This window comes from Rhagoletis zephyria, unplaced genomic scaffold (genome assembly GCF_001687245.7).
Source record: "Rhagoletis zephyria isolate East Lansing unplaced genomic scaffold, Rhagoletis_zephyria_1.1 Rzeph_scaffold_00164, whole genome shotgun sequence".
Classification (NCBI taxonomy): domain Eukaryota; kingdom Metazoa; phylum Arthropoda; class Insecta; order Diptera; family Tephritidae; genus Rhagoletis; species Rhagoletis zephyria.
This window is the reverse complement of record NW_016157248.1, coordinates 331,862-354,686: the sequence shown is the minus strand read 5'-3', so window position 1 is coordinate 354,686 and position 22,825 is coordinate 331,862.

Here is a 22,825-nt window from a genome sequence, read left to right as displayed (position 1 = left end):
GTTATAACTTCTCCATTTATGCAGCTAGGAACATGAAATTTTGCAATACTTCCACCCATTACCAACAGAAAACTTAGATATAAGATTTTTCGTTATAACTCCTCCATTTAAGTAGCTAGGAACATGAAATTTTGCACTGTTGTCACCCACTATCAAAATAATACTCTCAGTGAAAATGGCGAAGATCGGGTTGCTAGAACCTATAGCCTCCATCCAATTGATTGTTCAGATATGAGATTTTTTGCCATAACTTCTCCATTTATGCAGCTACATGAAAATTCGCGCCGTTTTCACTCATTATTAACAGAATACTTACAGTGAAAATAAGATCGGGTCACTATAACATATATCTCCCATACAGCTGATTGTTCAGTTATGAGAATTTTCGTTATAACTCCTCCATTTATGCAGCTAGGAACATGACATTTTGCAATACTTCCACCCATTATCAATAGTTACAGTGAAAATAACAAAGATCGAGTCATTTTTACATATAGGTCCCATACAACTGATTGTTCAGATGTGGGATTTTTTGTTATAACTTCTCCATATATGCAGCTAGAAACATGAAATTTCTCACTATTTCCACTCATTATCAACAGAAAGTTTACAGTAAAACTAACAAAGATCGGGTCACTATACCCTATTTATTGCCTCCATACAAGTGATTGTTCAGATGTAGGGGTTTTACTGTAAAACTCCTTTATTTAGACGGCTAAAACCTATAAATTTCGTAAGCTATTTTATAAATAATAATACAAAGCCTACTGAGAAAATCGTCAAAATCTAAGCTGTATAAGCTTTATCTCTTATACCACTGATTGTTCAGATACCAGTTTTTGCGATGTCCTCCTTTATGTATGTATCTCCTCTATCTATGTATGCTGTGAATATATAAATTTTTTCAAATGCAGTGATCTCTTAAAGTAAAATTTTCAGATGTTCATGAAAGATATGAAGCCTTCGGCATAGCCGAAGACAGCGCTGCCCTTTTAATAAAATCACGATTTGTCAAATGCTTAAATTTATTTATGTAATAATAATGCAGCACACAACCCTGAAAAGTCTGAGGAGGGCCATTAAATAGCAGCACACAACCCAGGGCCTTCCTCAAGGGTGAATATAGCTACAACAACAACGATTACTACGACAACAACTATTACTACAGCTCAACAGTTTGTAGCACAGTATATACAGTAATAAACCTTTTCGCAGTTTTTCTCCAATTGGTCCCCGAGGAGTACTTTTGGGTTGTGTGCAGCGTTTTCGTTTTGCGCGCACAGCAACACTTAGGGCCGGTTGTTCAATGTCTGATTAGCACTAATCGGAGGTAGAAGCTCTGGTTAAATACAACGACTGCTTTATCGATCACATGTTATATGCATGATGTCGAAAACGTCGATAATGATGTTTAACCGGCAAGTAGTGATAACCCTTAGGGCCGGTTTCTCTATCTAAGGTTAACACTAATCCCCCGTTAAACATCGTTACCGACTCTCTGTTATATACATGGAGTTGAAGACGTCGATAACGATGTTTAACCGCAGATTAGTGTTAACCAGACATTGAGTAACCGGCCCTTACTGTGCTGAATTTCGCCTCATGATTAGAAAAAGGTCTTTTCGAGGATAAAATATATATAATTGTGTTATTTATGAACAAAATGTATTTTAAGTATAGTATCAATGCTTAATTAAGGGCCGGTTGCTCAAAGCCTGGTTGACACTAATCCCCGGTTAAACATCGTTATCGACGTTACCGACACCGTATTATATGTATGGAGTCGAAAACATCGATAACGATGTTAGCCGGTGATTAGTGTCAACCAGGCTTTGAGCAACCGGCCCTAAGAATAACATCAAAAATAATTAACGCTTCTGTTTCTATGAACAGGAAACTAACATCGTATTTTTATTAAAGAACGTGAATTTTGGGAATTAATCAAGGAAAACTCTAAATTGCTGAATATATTTAAGTCTTTATTAAAAAAAAAAGAAATTTTGTTATAGAGACTCCAATGCCTGCCAGCGCATCCGCTCAGACATCTCATTAAGCACTAGCGTGGGCCGAAAATCCGTTTTTTTTTGGAATTTTGATTGGTAAAAGCAAAAATATGGTTCATTATGCTCAAAAAAAATCTGTGTGCAAGATTAAAATTTTTGGGCGATATCTTAGGCTCGCCCAAGTCCATCAAAGCTCAAGTGGTAAAAAAATTTTTCTTAGCTCATTTAGATTCTCTACAAAAATGGTCCATATACCAAATTATGTAGGACTAATACTTTCGAAGATAATGGCAATTTTAGTAAAAAAAATGTGTTAATTAATTTATTTATTAATTTTTATTTTTTGAGCACATTGAACTTTGATGGACTTAGGCGAGCCTAAGATATTGACCAAACATTTTCATCTTTCACACAGATTTTTTTAGAGCATAATAAACCATATTTTTGCTATTACAAATCAAAATTCTAAAAAAAATGAGATTTTCGGCCCACGCTATTAAGCACACCCAAGTTTGAGCGGAAATCCTCAAAAATACTTAACATCAAAGTATAGAATGTCACAAATATGAATCATACACACATAAAATAGCAATTGCTCTGAATTGCTACCGTATAAATTCAGGACTCGCATTTGCTTGGAGACTGCGTTGGGTATGGTGGTCATAAGTTCAGCCAACAAATTCAATGGTCCAGTACCCGGAGCTGCTCCAACATGATGAGTAGATTTTAGTGAGCCTCACATGCCACTGCCTCTGGCTACAAGCTGGATATCTGAATATTGGAAAATAAATAGCAATCATCTCTTTAAAATGATAAGAAAAGTGTTTGTTTACAAAATTACCTGTGCCACTCTGCCATAGTACTGTTGTTGCTCCCTTTCATACCACAGTAATTTTGCAACTCTGAATCAGCAAAATTCATGCTCCTTCTCATTATCAACCCTGATCAGATTTTACCCCCGAGGAGTACTCAAAAAGGTTGATTACTGTATATCGTAACTAGACACGAATAAAAGCGCGCTAGTTTTTCGACGGCGAAAAAAGACGCATATAAAAAATTTTACGAAAAAAGGCGCTCAAGAAAAACTTCGGCAAAGAAAGACGCGTAACCTAGTTGACGGCGAAGAAAGACTCGTAATCATAGATTTATACTTGGCCAAGGACTGACACTTCAGCATTATTCCCCAAAAACTGTTTTCGGAATGTGCATACTATTACACCCGCAAACATAGTTGACCGCGAAAATAAGTTTACACATCCTTCTTCGCCGTCAAATATTTTAACGCGTCTTTCTTCGCCGGCAACTTATGTTAAAGGTCTTTCTTCGCTGAAGTCTTTTTACGCGCCTTTTTTCGCGGTCAAATTTTGAGCTCGCGCCTATATTCGTGTCTAGTGACGATATACTGTGGTTTGTAGTTATATTAGATGTAAAACAGAGGTGGGCAGCGCATTTTTGTAGTGGGTGTGCAATTGATGTCACTGTGTGCATACGAACAAGTCGTGCGGTTGAATGAAGCATTCGCTGTCTTCCCAAGCAGAGCGTGTATGTATACGCGAATACGCCGCGCAGTCGCCCGCCGAGCAGACGCTGCCCAGCTGTGGTGTAAAACCAAAAATTCTTCATACTAAACAAGGTGAATTTAACAAGGTGGTGTTGGTGCGACAGCTGAGTTTTTCGCCGTGGAAAGCATTACGTCAAAAATATGTGTTTGTTGTAACGCGTTGTTCATACCAATGACAGTAGGAATATCTGCGTATAATTTGTTAGTGTAAACACCACCTTGTTAAATACGCCTTGATACTAAATAGTTGTGTTTAATGAGCTGCTCTAGGTTACGCCAGGTTAAGATATCTCACACAATTGTTTCATGAGGATTTTTCTTGCTCTACCTTACCCTGGGATTCAGTAATTCAGTATCATCTCAATTCACTAAATTTGAGATTAGCAATTAGTGACTATTTTTGTGACTTGAGATGATTTGGCTATTCAGTAGGAGAGAGTCACAAAAAGTTCACCAAAAATGTGGGGTGAAAACAAACACAGACAGTCAACTGATAGCGTTTACGTATGCGTTTTGATCGAGTGGTCAAAGCATTAGGCTGCCAGTCGAGAGGGTCCGGGTTCGAGTACTCCTCGGGCGTAGAGGATTTTTGTTTCTTTTATTTAGTATTTTTTTCTTTTTTTTATTAGTTTTATTTTTGTAATAATTTTTAGATTTTAATGTAAAAAAAAAATTTATTTTTTTTCAATGGATTTGTATATTAAAGCATTTGGGTTTATTTCCTAACGAAATTCTTATTGAACACATTTCCTCGCTTCATATTCGCGTTTTTTTTTTTAAATAAGATGGAAAACAATTAACTTTTTCTCCATATTTTTATTTTTGAGACCTGCTCTTAGCCAGCTGACAAATTAGTGACTTTTTTTTGAGACTAGAGACGTGAGACAGCGCACTGAATACCAAATAGTCTCAAAATCCAAGTTCACCACCAAAAGTCACAAATGGAGGGACCGCTTACTGAATGCCAGGGTAAATGTATGATCTGAAAATGAATAGTGGAAGTTAATCAACAATCTCTACTTAAATAGGCCATCTAAAATTGGGCCTTAGAGCACGATTTTCTGCACCCGCTTTTTTGATGGAGTAACTTAGAGCGAGCAATCGTATTGAGAATTTCTGCTTGAAAAGTGTTTCATGGGATTTGTGATCTGAGTTGTTCTAACTTGCTCTATTTTTTTTTTTGACATCTGCTCGATTCTGCTCTAACTTGATCTGCTCTGAACTTTTTTCGGTCTCATTAAACACAACTAATATTCGTTGATATCACCTTCGTTTGCGTAAATTCCTGGAACAAGCCTAAAATAGCGACCGTTTAGCTGTAAAAAAAAACCGAAAAATGCGGATTGATAGAACTTGTTACGCTGATTTCAATCGTACTAAATTTATTTGGCGTAGGTAAATAATAAAGGAGATGTGAGAGCTACGCCAACCCCAACGCAACGCCAAATTTGTATGTAGATGGGCCTAAAGCGATTTTGGTCGAGTTCTACATACAATGCACGCCAGTCGTTTCTCTTCTGTGCCAACTGACGCAAATTGGAAATGGTCAAGTGAAGCCAGGTCCTTCTCTACTTGGTCTTTCCATCGCAGTGGGGGCCTCCTTCTTCCTCTGCTACCTCCAGCGGGTTCCCAGTTGAATACTTTCAGAGCTGGAGCGTCGGAGTCCATTCGAACGGCATGGTCAAGCCAGCGGAGCTGTTTGTTTGATGACAGGAGATACTTCGTCTTGTCCTCGTTGACCACCAGACTCAATTGCTTTGCTTCCTTATGCAACTTAGAAAAGGCAGATCTAGCCTAGCGAAATTATAAAATCGTTTTTATTCCTTAAATGCAATGTTGGCAAAAGCTAACAAAATGGAAAAGCCATTGTTGTTTGTTAAGGGTTTGTATTTGTTTTTGATTTATTGTGTATAATTTCTTCGCATTTCCACTCGCCCATTTTTTGAGTAACTATGTATGTATTGTGTATGCGTGTTTTATTGATATTAGTGATAATATAAGAATAATTAATTCATAAAAGGGAATGCGTTATAATAATAGTAATAAAATTAATAATAAGAAAAAACTGTAAATGTATTCAAATATCTCTTATATGCCATGAGAAAAAATTTATTATATATTTGTAAGTATTTTATTTAAAATAATGCTCATAACAAAATTGACAAGTTTGCATTTGATATACTTATATATTTACGTATATGTTTGCGGGTTGTATTTGAATGCTTGCAATTGTATTTATACGCGCGTATACGTTTATAATGTTAGTTCTTATTGTATGGTAATAATTCATAAGTTATAGAAATCAAAGTAAGAAAATTGTACCCTAATAATATCCAACATTTGTGTGAATATTTTGAGAAATCAAAATAGGCAAAGATGATTCAAAAATTCCTTGATAATAAAGAAAACATATATATGTACATATGTATGTATTTATGTATGGACATACATATATCCGATTAATTATACATACATACGTGTATGGTTCACACATCTCGCACACCTAAATCTAAACAGCGATCAACTAAAAAAATTAGTATGGTTTTTTTTTTGCATACATCAATAGGACTTACCTACCTTTAATTAATGAAAACATTTTTTTCTTGATGATTATATACACTAACTAAAAAACTACTGTTATACCTGTTTTTGTATTAACTTCATTAAATCTGTACGATACACAAACAGTTAAATTTCCGGATCTGATTTGTGAGTTACCACACTTTAGATCTAGGTGTGCGATATGTACATAAAGAATGGACACGAAAAATGTTGGTCATCATTATAACAACATATTACACAACCTAAGAAAAAAGATTTCTGTTTTATCATCTTCTTTATTAAGCTTACTATATTAAAGTAAGTCGGTAAGTCGGCCGCGTGGTGTAGTGGTAATAAGTGCGCGCTTCCACTCCGCATCACCTGGGTTCAAACCCTGGTCAAAGCAACATCGCAAAAAAAGATATAGAAAAAAGGTTTTTTCTTAACAGCGGTCGTCCTTCGGCAGGAAATGGCAAACCTCTGTGTGTATTTCTGCCATAGTTGCCAACTTGGTGCTTTAAGCACTAGATTTAGTGGTTTTTGAAAATTAAAACGCCAAAAAAAATATTTAGTGCCTAGTGCCTTTTTTAGTGCTTTTTTTCTGAACTAAAATTCCCTCGAGATAGGTAAAACCTGAAATATTTAAAGCTGTGGCAGCACTGAATTTACAAGAATCTACAAATTTAAATGCACTAAAATATAACCATGATTGATAAAAAGCTGAAGTTACAAACCGATCTTGTTGAATTCTATTCGCGTAAGTTAAGTATTTCTTTTTTTCTTTTCTAATTATTTGTACAAATTTTGATTTTTTTACCACCTGAATAAAAAACATTGTTTCTTGGTGCTGAATCCAAATCTGGCCGCACAATTGCTTAGCACTAGAATTTTGAGATATCCTAGCCTCAAAGTGCCAAAAACACGGTTTTTGGCGATATCTGAGGTTATATAATGAAAACATCAAATTTTTTGCTCATTTCTACTTATGGCAATCATTTGTTGCGGTTCGATTTTTCTTTCTCGAGATATACCAGTTTTAATGCGCATTACTTCGATATTACGTCATAAGTATGAGTCATCATAGCATGTGTAGAGGCTATTCAATCGTTATGAGCGAAAATTTTTGTGTATTGATTTATGTGTGTATTCTTGTAAATATTGTTAATTTTTTGCTTTTGTTAAATACAAACTGTTATGAAAAAAGCATCTTTTGATTCAAAAAAAATTTGGTGCTTTTAGTGTGATAAAACGCTTATTTTCCAAGTTTTTGGTGCTTTTTGAAAATCAAACGTTGGCAACACTGGTTTCTGCCATGAAAAACAGCTTCTCAGAAAAATACAATTGCCGTTCGGAGTCGGCGTAAAACTGTAGGTCCCTCCGCTTTGTGTAGCAATATCAAGGCGCACGCCACAAGTGGGAGGAGGAGCTCGGCCAAACACTAACATATGTATGTACTTATTTCAAATTATCTTCATTATAAACAAAATGGCGCCATTTACATTTGAGCCCTCTCATTAAGCTATGGACACCCGTTTTTGTGACGGTATCTGCTGCTCTCTGCCAATTAAATTTGAAATCCTGCTAATTTTAGATGTCTTCTTTCATTTGTAACTGTTTTCTTTCAATAATTTTTAACGGGTCGCCATTGCGAACAGTTTAATGGGTTGTGGTCTTTTTGAACAATACCTACCCTTTATCTGACATACCAGTTCATGGCAAGAGGGCTGAGCCTTTATGTTGCTTTATGAACGACAGCAATCGTTATTGCAAACACAAATCGACTAGTCTTTTTTCGTGTCCACTCTTTACGTTCGTGCTTTTTATATGTACATTAGACCACGTCAAATAACGTCATTTAAGTACAGGTAGCAGCAGTAGAGAATCTGGTTTTACTTTTGTCGAAATTTCGTCTTTAAATTGTCTTTTTGTTTATATTTTACTCTAAAAACTTTGTTTACGTATATGGATTCCAAAACCAACAACAAAATCCAATGTGCCGTGATGTGGAGGCAATTTTCAAACTTTGTGCAGAGAGAAGATGTTCAGTGGGCGAAACTACGCCAAGAAAATTATTGCTGATTGTATGAGGTGTTGCCGCGACATCATAAAAAATGTATCGTAAAAAACAAAAAATGGATCAAATGTATCACACAATTTTTTTTTTTAAGTATCAAAGTATCAAGTTAGAAAAAACTTAAAAAAATGCTATTTGATTTCATACCTTTGCTTTTTATTATTGTCAATAACCAAAAAATCATGTAATGCACATTCATACACATACATATGTATGTACATGTAGAAAAATATCTTAGATATGTATAGTGAGAGAAACTTGTATTTATATATGTATTTAAAACTATTAACTGTCGATCATTTACTTTGATTATCAAATTAAATATGTGATACATTCCACGTTAAACTCGTTGGAAATTATGTCAAAAAGAGGAAACTACTTTCAGTGCGGCTTTATTTTGGCTATGATAGGCCCCGTTATATTCTCAACAGTTTGTAATGAAAGCCTATTTCTCTTTTATATTCGATTAATTTTAAAATTGCAGTCACAGAGCTATGTATGAGACAAGCAAAGTAAATTAAAAATGAATGCAGTAGTTTATTATACATAGTTCGTTTAAGGCATTTTTCTTTAAGCTTATTTGACCCCCAAAACGTTTAATATTTTCGATTAAATTTTAAAAGCTGCCACTGCATACATATGTATATATTTTCTGTTTGTACTACGCGGAAAATTTATGTAAGTGTCTCGCGAAATGATCGAAAAAATAAAGTATCTTCCGAAAACACAAACATGTATCACTTTTGAAGTAAATGGAGCAAACGGTAACACTGGTTGTATCTTCAACATGAGAAACTCCAAATGGGCTGTTTCACACTAGAATGACAGAACAATTATTCTCACGATGTCACACTGGATGAAAACTAGCAGAACAAAATGTGTATACGTATAGAAACCTTTGCCGAACTCCGAGTCTGAAAATAATCTGTTCAATACCACTTATGCTTCAAAAGTAATCGAATATGTTCATCATGTTTCCTGCCTTTGAATGTTTGTTACAAATTTTGCGGGGTAAAAGCCCCGAGCACAAAGTCCAAAGTTATGGAAAAATATTTTACAAATCGGCTGCTCCATTCCAAAACACGGTCTATGTTAAAAATAAAATTGATGTAGAGAAAACAGATGCTTTGTTTTGGGATGGGAAAATATTAAAATTTGTGTAGATACTAGGTTTTAGATGTGTCGAATCTCCGAAAATCTTGCAGCTATCAACAAATAGGTCTAGTTAAATAAATATAATAGTAAATAGGCCTGTGTTTTGGAATGGAGCAGCCGAAATGTGTGATGCTACAACTGAATGTGCTGCTTTCACAAAAGATCGAAAAATATATGCAAAATGAAGATACTGTTTCAGGGTTAATAAATCAAGGATCATTGAAAATGGCTTTAAGATCCTCCAGCTTTTGTGGAAAAAACTGGCAAAACAATTTTTTGTCCCGTATTCGACTGCCATAAATATGATCACTGTATAATCAATGTATTCATACGGTTTCGGACGTTTTGATGATCCTAGAAAGTTTTATTAATCTCAAAAGAGAAGAAATCATTTTCTTACGTGTTCTTCCTATGTGAAAAATAAACGCTCGATGCACGACCTAGTATAATTATCGTAGAGAGGTGAGATTCATGGAGGATCATTACTATACCAAATACTAAAGTCGCACTACAGGATTTTTTTATTTTTATTTTTTTGACGCGGCCTAATGTACGTGCTTGTAAGTATGTATATATAAATCAACAAACAAAAGTAACAGCATCGTGCATAACATTTCGAAACTCTAATAAACAAAACTTAAACTTAACAACTGCTACTTCGATCAATTTATTAAGCTAAGCGCTGAATTTAGATAAGCTTTTTTAGATTATTCTTTTATATATTTATGAATACGTTTATGATAACATTTTGTTCAGACGCTGCATGTGCTTGACATGGCGTGAGGTTTTTCATTTTGTTTTTTACTTTGCTTTGGTTTGGTTTTCATTTGCATACTCACTTTTTTGCATGCATATTAATTATATGCATTACCTAAAAAGTTATTGTTACAATGTTTTGGAAATTAAAAATCAGCGCTTTAAAATTTCAATCATTTTTGCTGCATTTATTAAGTTTTTGTTTTACAAGTTTTTTATTGTGTTTTTAATGAATTGCATTTCATTTCACTTTGTTTTATTTTTCAATACCTCCCACTTACTATACAAGCTGTCTAAATTAAAGTATTTGATGCGCTTTATATAGTTTATAGCTTACATTATAAATATGCGTTTCATGTGAGTGTTTTCTTTTCTTTTTTGGAATGTAGCTTCTATTTTTTAGCGTATTAATGCATTAACAATATATTTTTTTATAATTTTTGCATCGTATTTTTTACACGCGTTTCTACTATACTGTTATAACTTTCTTGTGTTTTAGAAAAAGTTACTTATATTTAGTACTTTAATATTTAAAATTATTCATGTAAAGACTAAACGCTCCTTTCTTTATTTCAATTTTGTAAAATAAATATTTTTTTGGAAACATTCGTGTATTAAGCTACATATGTGCTGCTGTTTGAATTTCCTTCTTTGCAATTTTTACCAACCGACGGCATTTTTATTTTATATTAAATAGGTTTAGCTATTATTTATTTTTATACTTCCATATTCTCCCCTCGTTATTTTAGTAATATTAGTTTTTTTAGCTTCCTTTATCACGTGATTCGCAAGATATCATTTCAGTGTCATAAAGTCACAAATTTTAAAGCGTTAAAAATTGTGTTATGATTGCTTATAATCGTTCAAACATATTTTTAATCTATATAAAATTTGTGATATGACAATATACATAACTAGTTATTATACATTGTGAATCACGCATATGTAATTTTTTGAGGATCGCGAACTAAACTAAACTATGTTTTGTGTGCGAATTTTTGTTCCTTTCGTTTCGTGTAGCACTCACTTAAATCGCTGTGTGTGTAGGCATTGTGATAACATTCGGTGTTCTTACAGTATATCTAAATAGCCCTATTGCGAGTGTCGACTAGTAGTAGCTAAACGACTCTTAGTCGATTATTGATTATCCGTGGTATTTTCAAAGTCGTTTCCTCGTTCAGTAAGTGAACGTGAATAGTTTTTAGTCACTCATCCTTCAAAAACAAACAGTTGTAGAAGGATGTGCGACTAAAAACTATTCACAGTCGCTTATTGAACGATAAATCGACATTCACAATTGCATGTAAAAGGGACAATCGACTAATAGTCGTTTATGTACTACCAGTCGACACTCGCAATAGGGGTGAAAGACAAATGTGGTCGGAACTCAGAAATCTGCAATTAAAACACGCTAATATCAAAAACAAGAAACAGACTCGGAAACCCAAATTTGCTGATTTTTATTATATAAGGAGTAAATTTGAAAGAAAATATGTATGTGTAAACTATATCGTCGGTCCCTACGAACAATAGCACATTTCACTATTCGCGTGGAAGACTAGCATATTTCACTACTCGCGTCGAAGACTAGCCCATTTCATTATTCGCGTCGAAAAGTAGCACATTTCAGATTTTTGCGTGGAAGAGTAGCACATTCCATTATTTGCGTGGAAGACTAGCACATTTAAGATTTTGGCGTGGAAGAGTAACACATTTCAGATTTTTGCGTGGAAAAACATTTAAGATTTAAAGTAAATCATAAAAGCATAATTTATATTGAAAATTCAAGTGTTTATTTTATATTTCTATAATTATATTATAAAAATCATGAAATTCAGATGGTATATACCATTTAGTGATCATTTGCTAAAGATCATCCACTTTTCTTTTTTTTCCCTTATCATCAATCAAAGTAATCTTAATAAAAAAAAAATCCATGTACTAATTACAAGTGTTACAATTTCTTTGAGTATGCAGTAGCCCACTCAGTTTAAGTGTGATACTGCGCAAGTTTCAAGAGTCTTAAAATTACCGTTGATTCTTTTTGTCGCATTTGCTCCCATATAACGAATACACAGAATTTATTTTTATATGGAAGAAAACCGTAACAACGGTTAAAAAATAAGTTTGAAATTTGGATGAAAGTTTGTTGATTTTTTTTAGTTTTCTATAAAGTTTAAACTTGGGTTTATATGAATTTTTTTAGAGAATAAACTTTATTTTACTGCATGTAAATATATGTTTCTCGTATATATGAATAGATTCCCTAAGGAAGACGCGAATATGCGTCGAAACACGTAGGAGGAAAATAAACGTTTATTTTATTTATAATAAACGACCGAAAAGCTCCACACGGAATCTGAAATATGCTAGTTTTTCACGCAAAAATCTGAAATGTGCTAGTCGTCTTCCACGCAAATAGTGAAATATGCTTGTCTTCCACGCGAGAATCTGAAATGTGCTACTTTTTCATGCAAAAATCTGAAATGTGCTGGTCTTCCACGCAAATAATGAAATGTGCTAGTCTTCCACGGTAATTTGAGATGTGCTACTCTTCGTTGGGAGCGACGATATGTACATTAGGGAGGGAAATAAACCTTTTTGGTTTTTCCTGCTGCCAACCCCCAGAGCTGAAGAATAACAAAAATAAGGAGACACGTATTTATTATTTTGAAATCGGTTAATATTTACCCATGCCGCAGGGGCTTTGATGTTTCCCATTTATTTTATATAGGTAAAATAAATTTTTTCGTACAATTGCTATAAAATCGTTAAAAATAAATATTTTTTGATCGAATGACTATTTCATTCAGAAGTTTTAAAAAAATAGCACTCTTTTTTATGCTTATTTATCTTGAAAATTTTACTAAGTGTGTTTTAATAATCGACAATCCTATATGTTATATATAACAATTAGTCAGTTTTTGTTTTTATAACCATATCACGCCCGAACAGCTCAATGGATGTGTTTAATTTTTTCTTGCAAAATTGGGTTGCCAGATATTTGAAAATTTTAAATTATTTAAAGCCTCTATTAAATAATCAAAGCTATAAGCATTTGAAGACATTTAAAAAACATTTTTGTACGGTGTGGCCACCTTTCTAAAAAATACATCAACGGTTATTAAAAATTTAAGTTTACTTAACTCCACAATATGGGTATCAAGTGGAAGGTTTATACACTCCCAGCAAAGTTTTTGAAAATAATTCTCATATATTTTTGGATAGGGTTGCCATTTATCTATAATAAAAATTTTTTAAATCATACTAAATTCGGTTAAGTAAAATATCAGATTCAAACAAATCGGGTTAAAATCAAGTTTCAATCCGTACATATTTCTGGATAGAGTCGGCACCTATCTATGACATTAAAATGAGTGCCATATATCGTCCCTACCATGTCAAACTATCGAATGTGCAAAAATGCATATTGCATCATTTCACTTAACTTACATAATTACCTCATCTTCATGAGCGTCGCTACCTAGGGGCACCTTTGAAGCTTTGAAGTTTACCTTTTATGTAGGTATAAAATACTAACAAATGGTAGATGAAAGCGAAATTCTTTACCCGGTAGTAAAATGTGCCTAACAATGGTATTAGGTATTATTCATAATTTTGAATTTTAGATAACTTTGTTTTTTTAAACACCTAGGATGTCACTGACCATTATAAACGACCCTGAATGACGGCAAAGTTCAAAGCTTTACAAACTTGTTGATGATATTTTTGAAATGAAAGATCCAAAATTAGCCGGTATAGTCATTTTAAAATTTTTAGAATCAGTGGTTGAATCCAAAATTAGCCGGTATAGACATTTTAAAATGTTTAGAATCAGTGGTTGAATTTTTTTACTGAAAGCGTTAAGAAAGCTTTAGTTTAAAAAGTGATACTAAATGCCTTTCACCACAAACGGCGCCAATTTTCAGTGACTATTGAGTTTCAGATTACAAGTAATAAATATATGTATTGTGAAAGGTTGGACTATACCTTAAAGATGACTGTTTTCTCGCGGCGCACTTTACGAAATTTGAGAAGAGTAAGGTCTTTAAAAACTTAAAAATTATCTTGGGTTATCAGGTCTCTAGCAATACGACATTAATTGTTGTGTTTTACGAAGTTCTTTAAATAAATCTTGAGCTAAATACTGAAGGGGAAATAAAAATCAAAAATTTTGTACACCCAAGTATGATGACATTTTATTTTATTATATTATATATGGTTTATAAATGAATTATATTTTTATCAATCATATGTTTTGAGTCATATCTTTTTGGGAAAAATACACCGTAGTGATTTGAAAATTTCAAAATTTCTCGACTGAAAAATAAGATATTCGAGCTAACTCGACGGCACACAGTGTGCTTTTTTAACACTTCATGTGAATTAATCGTAGCAGTTTCGACAGAAGCATCATTTTGATGTGAAACAAGTTGGTTTCGAAGGCTAATGTAATTTCTTTTCACGGAAAAATATAGCCATTGAGCCACAATCACTCGTTGACCTTAAAAAAATTGGTCACAAAAAGTGTTCTTCGAAAAAAACATCCAAAATCCAACCGATTTATTTCAAAAAAAGTTTCGTATTTTTTATTATACTAATATTATAGATTTTGAGACGAGAAACACGATTTCACTGTTTAAAAAAAGAAAAAAAATTGTAACTCCTCAATTTCAAAAATGCATTATATATTCCATAAATATTTCACCTTAATTAAAAAAATGCATTGTTTATTGAATTTTTTAGTGCTATTCAAGACCGTTAATTTGAGACAAGTCTCTAGGCCCTTTCAGAGCCAAATTATAACGATTCTGAACATCGAAATTTCATTCGACATTTTACGCAATTTTTTTTCTAATTTCGGAGTAAAAACTAGTACAGCAGTTTCGTAGTTTTTAAAATTGTTATAACTTGGCTTAGCTCAAATTAAAGGTCTTGAATTTCACTAAAACGCACTTGTTGCCCGAGGGATATAAAATTCTGTGAAGGATGCACAGATGCATACAAAAAAATGCCATGAATAATGAGTATTTTTAATTAAGGTGTTCAAATATTTTTTCGAATTTTGAACAGTGGTATCGTCTCAAAATCTATAATATTAGTATAATAAAAAATACCAACATTTTTTTTTTGGAATAAATCCGGTTGATTTTGCATGTTTTTTTGGAAGAACATTTTTTTAAACAAATTTTGTAAGATCAAGGAGTAATTGTGGCTCACTTACAATATTTTTCCCTGAAAGGCAATTACATTAGCTTTCAAAACCATTTTGTTTCATATCAAAATGCTGCTTCTGTCGAAAACGCTACTATTAATTCGCATTGAGTGTTCAAAAAGCACACTGTGCGGAATGTGAAAGGATATATTTTAAAATGCTGTGCATAGTTTTCACAGATGAGTTCAACGACAAAATCTATTAGAAATGGCCAGCTTTATCTCAGAAAAAATTGCATGCCAATATGTGCAGTTAGCACGAAATCGTTCCGGAAGTAGAATCGCAATACCAAGAGTGTAATTGAAATTCTTAACCAAACTCGGATTTCTCGACCGACTCGGATTCGGGAGGGGAAATTTCCCCTATTTACCATTTAGTTTACGCATATGTATTAATAAGGATTAATCAATCAACCACATTAAAATTTCGAAATAAAATTTTCGATGAATTTTTTTTAAATGTCAGCCCCTTCCGACTAAAACCAAGATTTAAAAATAAAAACTGGTTCATAGGCATATCATTTTTATGAGCTGCTAATTCGCCAAAAACCTAATACGGGACAAATACGAGACACTAAAAGAAAACAGAACATTTGGCGTCCCGTATGAAATAAATAGATTACCAGGACAAGGGACGAAAAACGACGACTGTCCCGTATAATACAGGACAGATGGTCACCGTAATGTATGTACACCATACAGCTGCAACGGTTATGTTTGAAACACAATACCCGGCGAACGGCTTTGATGCTTGAAATACAATACCGGCGAACGGCAAACTTCGCCGAATTGGGCGATGCTGTCGTTCACCGTTCGCCCAACTATTTCGCCTACTTAAACAGAATTAGAGCGGTAGCGAAAACAGCTGATCCCATTTGGTCGCCTTTATAATTTGGGTGACCATATTTAGAAAAAACTAAACCATATTTAGAAATGAGGAAATGATAACAAATATAAATGTAAAACAAAGAAAGATTATTATAAATAATTTGTTTCAAGCCAGATTTAACGAATCCACAACTATATTTTTCAAACAACAAAAAAAAATCGTGTTTAGGTTGTTTTTTTTTAAAACTTTGAAAGCAAAAAACAAATACGGCCACCTTTGGCACGCACAGCTGTCATCGCCCAGCAGGGCGATAGAAATAAATCTATCGCCATGAAACGCCGCCAAGCGAACTTCGCATTTCGCTTTGGCTGTGTTCAATTTCATATGCTTGCGGGTGTTCTAATTTTGACAGCGCGAATTTCGCTGTGGTGAGTTCGCCGTTCGCCGGCATTGTATTTCAGCTATAACAGAATTGTAGCGGTAGTGAAAACAGCTGAATACCATTTCGTCGCATTTATAAATTAGGTGACCATATTTTGCAAAATGAACCCATATTTAGAAATGATATAAATTTTTAGGTAAGGGGGAATTATTATAAATTATTTTATTTTAAGCCAGATTTAACGAATCGACCATATTTTGCAAAATGAACCCATATTTAGAAATGATATAAATTTTTAGGTAAGGGGGAATTATTATAAATTATTTTATTTCAAGCCAGATTTAACGAATCGACCATATTTTGCAAAATGAACCCATATTTAGAAATGATATAAATTTTTAGGTAAGGGGGAATTATTATAAATTATTTTATTTCAAGCCAGATTTAACGAATCGACCATATTTTGCAAAATGAACCCATATTTAGAAATGATATAAATTTTTAGGTAAGGGGGAATTATTATAAATTATTTTATTTCAAGCCAGATTTAACGAATCGACCATATTTTGCAAAATGAACCCATATTTAGAAATGATATAAATTTTTAGGTAAGGGGGAATTATTATAAATTATTTTATTTCAAGCCAGATTTAACGAATCGACCATATTTTGCAAAATGAACCCATATTTAGAAATGATATAAATTTTTAGGTAAGGGGGAATTATTATAAATTATTTTATTTCAAGCCAGATTTAACGAATCGACCATATTTTGCAAAATGAACCCATATTTAGAAATGATATAAATTTTTAGGTAAGGGGGAATTATTATAAATTATTTTATTTCAAGCCAGATTTAACGAATCGATCACTGTATTTTTCAACCTACAAAAATAATTTGTGTTATATGTTGTTTTCTTCTAAATCTTTGAAAGCAAAAAAACATACGGCCACCTTTGGCATGTACTGCCGCCAACGCCCAGGAGAGCGATAGAAATAAATCTATCGCCACGAAAGGCCGCCGAGCAAACTTCGGATTTCGCTTTGGCTGTGTTCAATTACATATGCCGGCGGGTATTCTAATTTTGGCAGCGGGAATTTCGCTGTGGTGAGTTCGCCGTTCGCCGGCATTGTGTTACATAATTTTTGTGTATACATACTCGAGCACATGGTATCCAGATTGGGCGATTTAGCGCAAATTTGGCGATTTTTTTGTGGATGTTTGCGCGTAAAAATTTAGGAAATCGCTTTTGGCGATTTTGGGAGATATTTTCCCTTCAAATAAATTTTATGTGCGTTGCCATGTAAATGCGTCGAAACACGTGAAAAGTAGGTTAGAGCTTTAGTGTTGATGTGGCAACACTTTATTTTTCTCGATTTTATTATTGTAGCATATCGGACATTTGCCAATATTAAACCGCCATTTGTGACAACTCCCGTTGAATAATGATTCAATAATTAAAGGTTAGATAATTATTGACAGCCGCGGTTTGACACTCACTTACGAAAGGTTGCATTTACGAAGGACAGAGAAATGGAAGGAATGAAATCCTTGGGTGCGAAAATGGTAGTAGAAAATTACGCAAAGCAGGCACTTAGAAAGGAAATTCCTTTTGTACATTTTAATTTATGTGCAGAATATCTTGCCTTTTAAACGAACTATTGAAAGAAATATTAAGGTATCTACGCGAATTACGTAATTTATGTGCTATTTGGCGGTAAAAAACTGCAAAAGGGCTCAAAATTAAAATAAAAACTACTATGGGTTTTATGTAAACATCGAATTTAAAAACAATTTTTGTTTTCATCAGTTAAATGTGCTTTATATGCATATACAAATGAACATATTGTTCAAAAACGTATGCTTCTACTTCACACATAAGCTACACTTTTTCAAGTAAATTTGCAAAGAAGCAACACGGTGCCACTGCTAAGGGACCGGTGCGAGAGAGACCACTGTCAGTTTATCTAACCTTTAATTATTGAGTCATGCCGTTAAAAATGTTCGATATCGTATCGATTACTCTGAATATCGATATTTCATGGTGCGATACTCGATTTTTTTTAATCGATATTCCCAGGTCGATATTTCGAAGATATCGATACTTTACCCGCAATATCCATACTTAAGATTAAATTTATTTTTCACTTCCAAAAATTTTATGGGAAAATACTAAAGTAGGTTTAACCAGCAGCTTGTGTGACTTATGTAGCTCTTAAGTTTGACAAACCGCTTACATGGGGTATACGGCTCTTAAGTCGTTGCCACCGTTAGGCAAAGAACATATAGGCCCGTCAGAATGGGTAATTGTGCGTCAATAACGGAAAAGTATGCGAAGGAAGTGGCGTACGTACCGTAGAGATACGCCACAATGAAGGTGTTGCGTCTGCAAACCAAAATCAGCTGTTCCTTATGGGCGCGTACTCGGAGTATATACAAGTCAATTTTTCAGATACAATAGAAAAACATTCACATATTTTTACTAATATATTTCCACTATTTCCACGCGGGGATATACAACTGTCAGCAGTGACGGACTTACGTGCGTCAAAAGTTGAGTGTTGGCCAACGTTCGTTGGGTCCGTCGACGCAAGGGCTGCCAATCTGACGTTCTCTATGCAAACGCACACAGTCTACTCAACTGTCAGTTTCATCCTTGAGCGGAACGTACGCAAAGTACCCACTCTGACGGGGCCAATAATGACGCGACAAAGAGAGCGACAAGACATTTTCGGATAATAGCGACAAAAANCTGCCAATCTGACGTTCTCTATGCAAACGCACACAGTCTACTCAACTGTCAGTTTCATCCTTGAGCGGAACGTACGCAAAGTACCCACTCTGACGGGGCCAATAATGACGCGACAAAGAGAGCGACAAGACATTTTCGGATAATAGCGACAAAAACAAACCTTTATTTTTCAATGTGGCAGCACATAGTGAAGCGAAGCGAAGAAAGCGACAAAGAGCATAGCGACGAAAACAAAAAAAAATTGTTTTCGTTGTTTTCTGAGCTGACTGTTGCTTCACTATGTTTTGACTTTTCTTGTCTCTTTCTTCGCTATTATCCGAAAATGTCTCGTCGCTCTCTTTGTCGCTTCACTATGTTCTTTGCCTAAGGCAAACAACAAATTTTTTTTGTTTTCGTCGCTATGCTCTTTGTCGCTTTCTTCGCTTTTCGCTTCACTATGTGCTGCCACATTGAAAAATAAAGGTTTGTTTTTGTCGCTATTAACCGAAAATGTCTTGTCGCTCGCTTTGTCGCGTCACTATGTTCTTTGCCTTAAGGGCTAACTATAATATGAATAAGCAAGCGTATGCAAACGTGCGAATACACATAAATCCTATTCTGAAACTACAATGTGCTTAACATCAAGTTTCGCCAAACGTCATTTGCTTAAGGAAAGAGCGATACTGATCGCACCTTCCGTACGGAATCAGCTGTTTGTCCTCGTACGTATGTATGTACATATGTAACACATGCAGTGTTGCCGCATTGGTATTTTTTTACCGAAATTGGTCATTTTTTTTCTTTATTTATCATATTTGGTAATTTGGTAACTTTTTTTTCCACTTGGTAACTTTTTCGATTCAGTCCTACATGTAACACGGGTCAAAAGAAGTTCTGGTTCCACATTAGGAAGTGGGCCGTAAGCGTTTCCTTTTACAGAAACACCAGATTATCCTCAAAGTTTCGCAAGGCGAACAGTTCTTCGGCGTTTCTAGGTTACTATAATTGTGTGATCTACAACAAACTGCTACCCACTATGACTATTGTTATATATAATTAAATGTGGCAACACTGAACTCATGTAAGTAAAATATAGCCACCTAAAAGTCTACACTACGTTCCTTATGCATTTGACAGACTTTTCGTTCATTTTCTGACAGTCAGTTACGGCAGCTTATTCATATTATAGTTAGCCCTTTAGACTTATTTTCTTGTTCTATCTTCTTTGACAATACAGTCGACCGGCATGCCGTTTTAATCCTCAGTACAAAATTCCTACATGCCGTTGATAGGGATGCAAACGATGCAACGATGTTTTTGAAACATCGATAATATCGGTTAAATTTTCGATGTTTGCCATCGATGTTTACAATTTACTAACATCGCGAAATTGACGATACATCGATGGAAGTTTTACCGATGTTTTAAACCTCGAAGTAAGGAGACTCTCCGACTTTCTTTCGGTATGTTTGACTGCCCTTAAGTTTATTATTCATTCAGAATTTTTTTGTTATTTATGGCCTTATAACAATTATATTCAACAATTTAATTGAGCTTGAGGCCGTTTCTTATGAAAAACGTTATTAAAAATTAACAATAATTTACAAAAGGTAGAAGTTATAGCTGCTACTTCGGAGATCACCACATCACCTCGGTGACCGCGGTTGAAGAAGTCTGATTAGTAGATGTAGTGATCTCCCAAATAGCAGCTATAACTTCTTACCTTTGTAAATTATTGTCGCTTTTCCACAACATTTTTCGTAAAAACCGCCCCAAGTTAATAAAATTGTTGGATTCATTCTGAATCTAATAACCTAGCCGTTAAAACAGAACCAAACACTCCTTAGAATATCAACAAGATCAGGCCTAGGATCTTTAGGCCCGAACGATCTTACGATGGTATGCATTTTGATTCTAATAATGGAATGGAATAAAAAAAGGGCTAAAAAAGAGTTAAAAAGTCGTTGTGGCTAAAAATGGTAGCTAAAAATTTTTACTTACATATACATATATAAGTATAGACGTAAACATTTTCAATATGTAATGGTATATAAAAACAATGAACTTTGGAAAAAAAGCTAATATTTTATCCAACCAAAAACCTTTTTGTATAAAGGGGGAAATATACGACACCAGCTTGCTGGTTCCATCAAGTGACCATCAGGCTCGAAGCATATAACTTACCAGCATGCTGGTACAATATTTATTTCTTTACAAATGAGGTCGAGGAAAGATCGAAATGATTAGAGCCGAAATTTCATAATTTTTCTAGCATTTTGTTAAACATTGTTTTTTTGTTTGTAATTCACAACTGCAATATCGTGAACTTAATCTTCCACAAACACGGCTTTGACTCATATAGTGCAAGAAATTTCTGCCAAAATATTTTTTACTTAGAAAATTGAGCTAATTTCACCACTAACGACACCAGCATGCTGGTACAATCACACCACAAGAACATACACGGTCAATCGACTTGATGGGTCATTTAACTAATTTAGCATATTAAGGGCCGTGAACTTATCTATTTTAAACTATAGTTAAATCGTTAACAGATAAGTTAACAGCCCCAATACTTTTACAGTATGTATTTATAAAAGCGTAAGGAACATACAATACATATATGTATATATATCTGTCTTTCTTAGTTTAAAAATTCATCTCTTGCATAAATGNTGTTTACAATTTACTAACATCGCGAAATTGACGATACATCGATGGAAGTTTTACCGATGTTTTAAACCTCGAAGTAAGGAGACTCTCCGACTTTCTTTCGGTATGTTTGACTGCCCTTAAGTTTATTATTCATTCAGAATTTTTTTGTTATTTATGGCCTTATAACAATTATATTCAACAATTTAATTGAGCTTGAGGCCGTTTCTTATGAAAAACGTTATTAAAAATTAACAATAATTTACAAAAGGTAGAAGTTATAGCTGCTACTTCGGAGATCACCACATCACCTCGGTGACCGCGGTTGAAGAAGTCTGATTAGTAGATGTAGTGATCTCCCAAATAGCAGCTATAACTTCTTACCTTTGTAAATTATTGTCGCTTTTCCACAACATTTTTCGTAAAAACCGCCCCAAGTTAATAAAATTGTTGGATTCATTCTGAATCTAATAACCTAGCCGTTAAAACAGAACCAAACACTCCTTAGAATATCAACAAGATCAGGCCTAGGATCTTTAGGCCCGAACGATCTTACGATGGTATGCATTTTGATTCTAATAATGGAATGGAATAAAAAAAGGGCTAAAAAAGAGTTAAAAAGTCGTTGTGGCTAAAAATGGTAGCTAAAAATTTTTACTTACATATACATATATAAGTATAGACGTAAACATTTTCAATATGTAATGGTATATAAAAACAATGAACTTTGGAAAAAAAGCTAATATTTTATCCAACCAAAAACCTTTTTGTATAAAGGGGGAAATATACGACACCAGCTTGCTGGTTCCATCAAGTGACCATCAGGCTCGAAGCATATAACTTACCAGCATGCTGGTACAATATTTATTTCTTTACAAATGAGGTCGAGGAAAGATCGAAATGATTAGAGCCGAAATTTCATAATT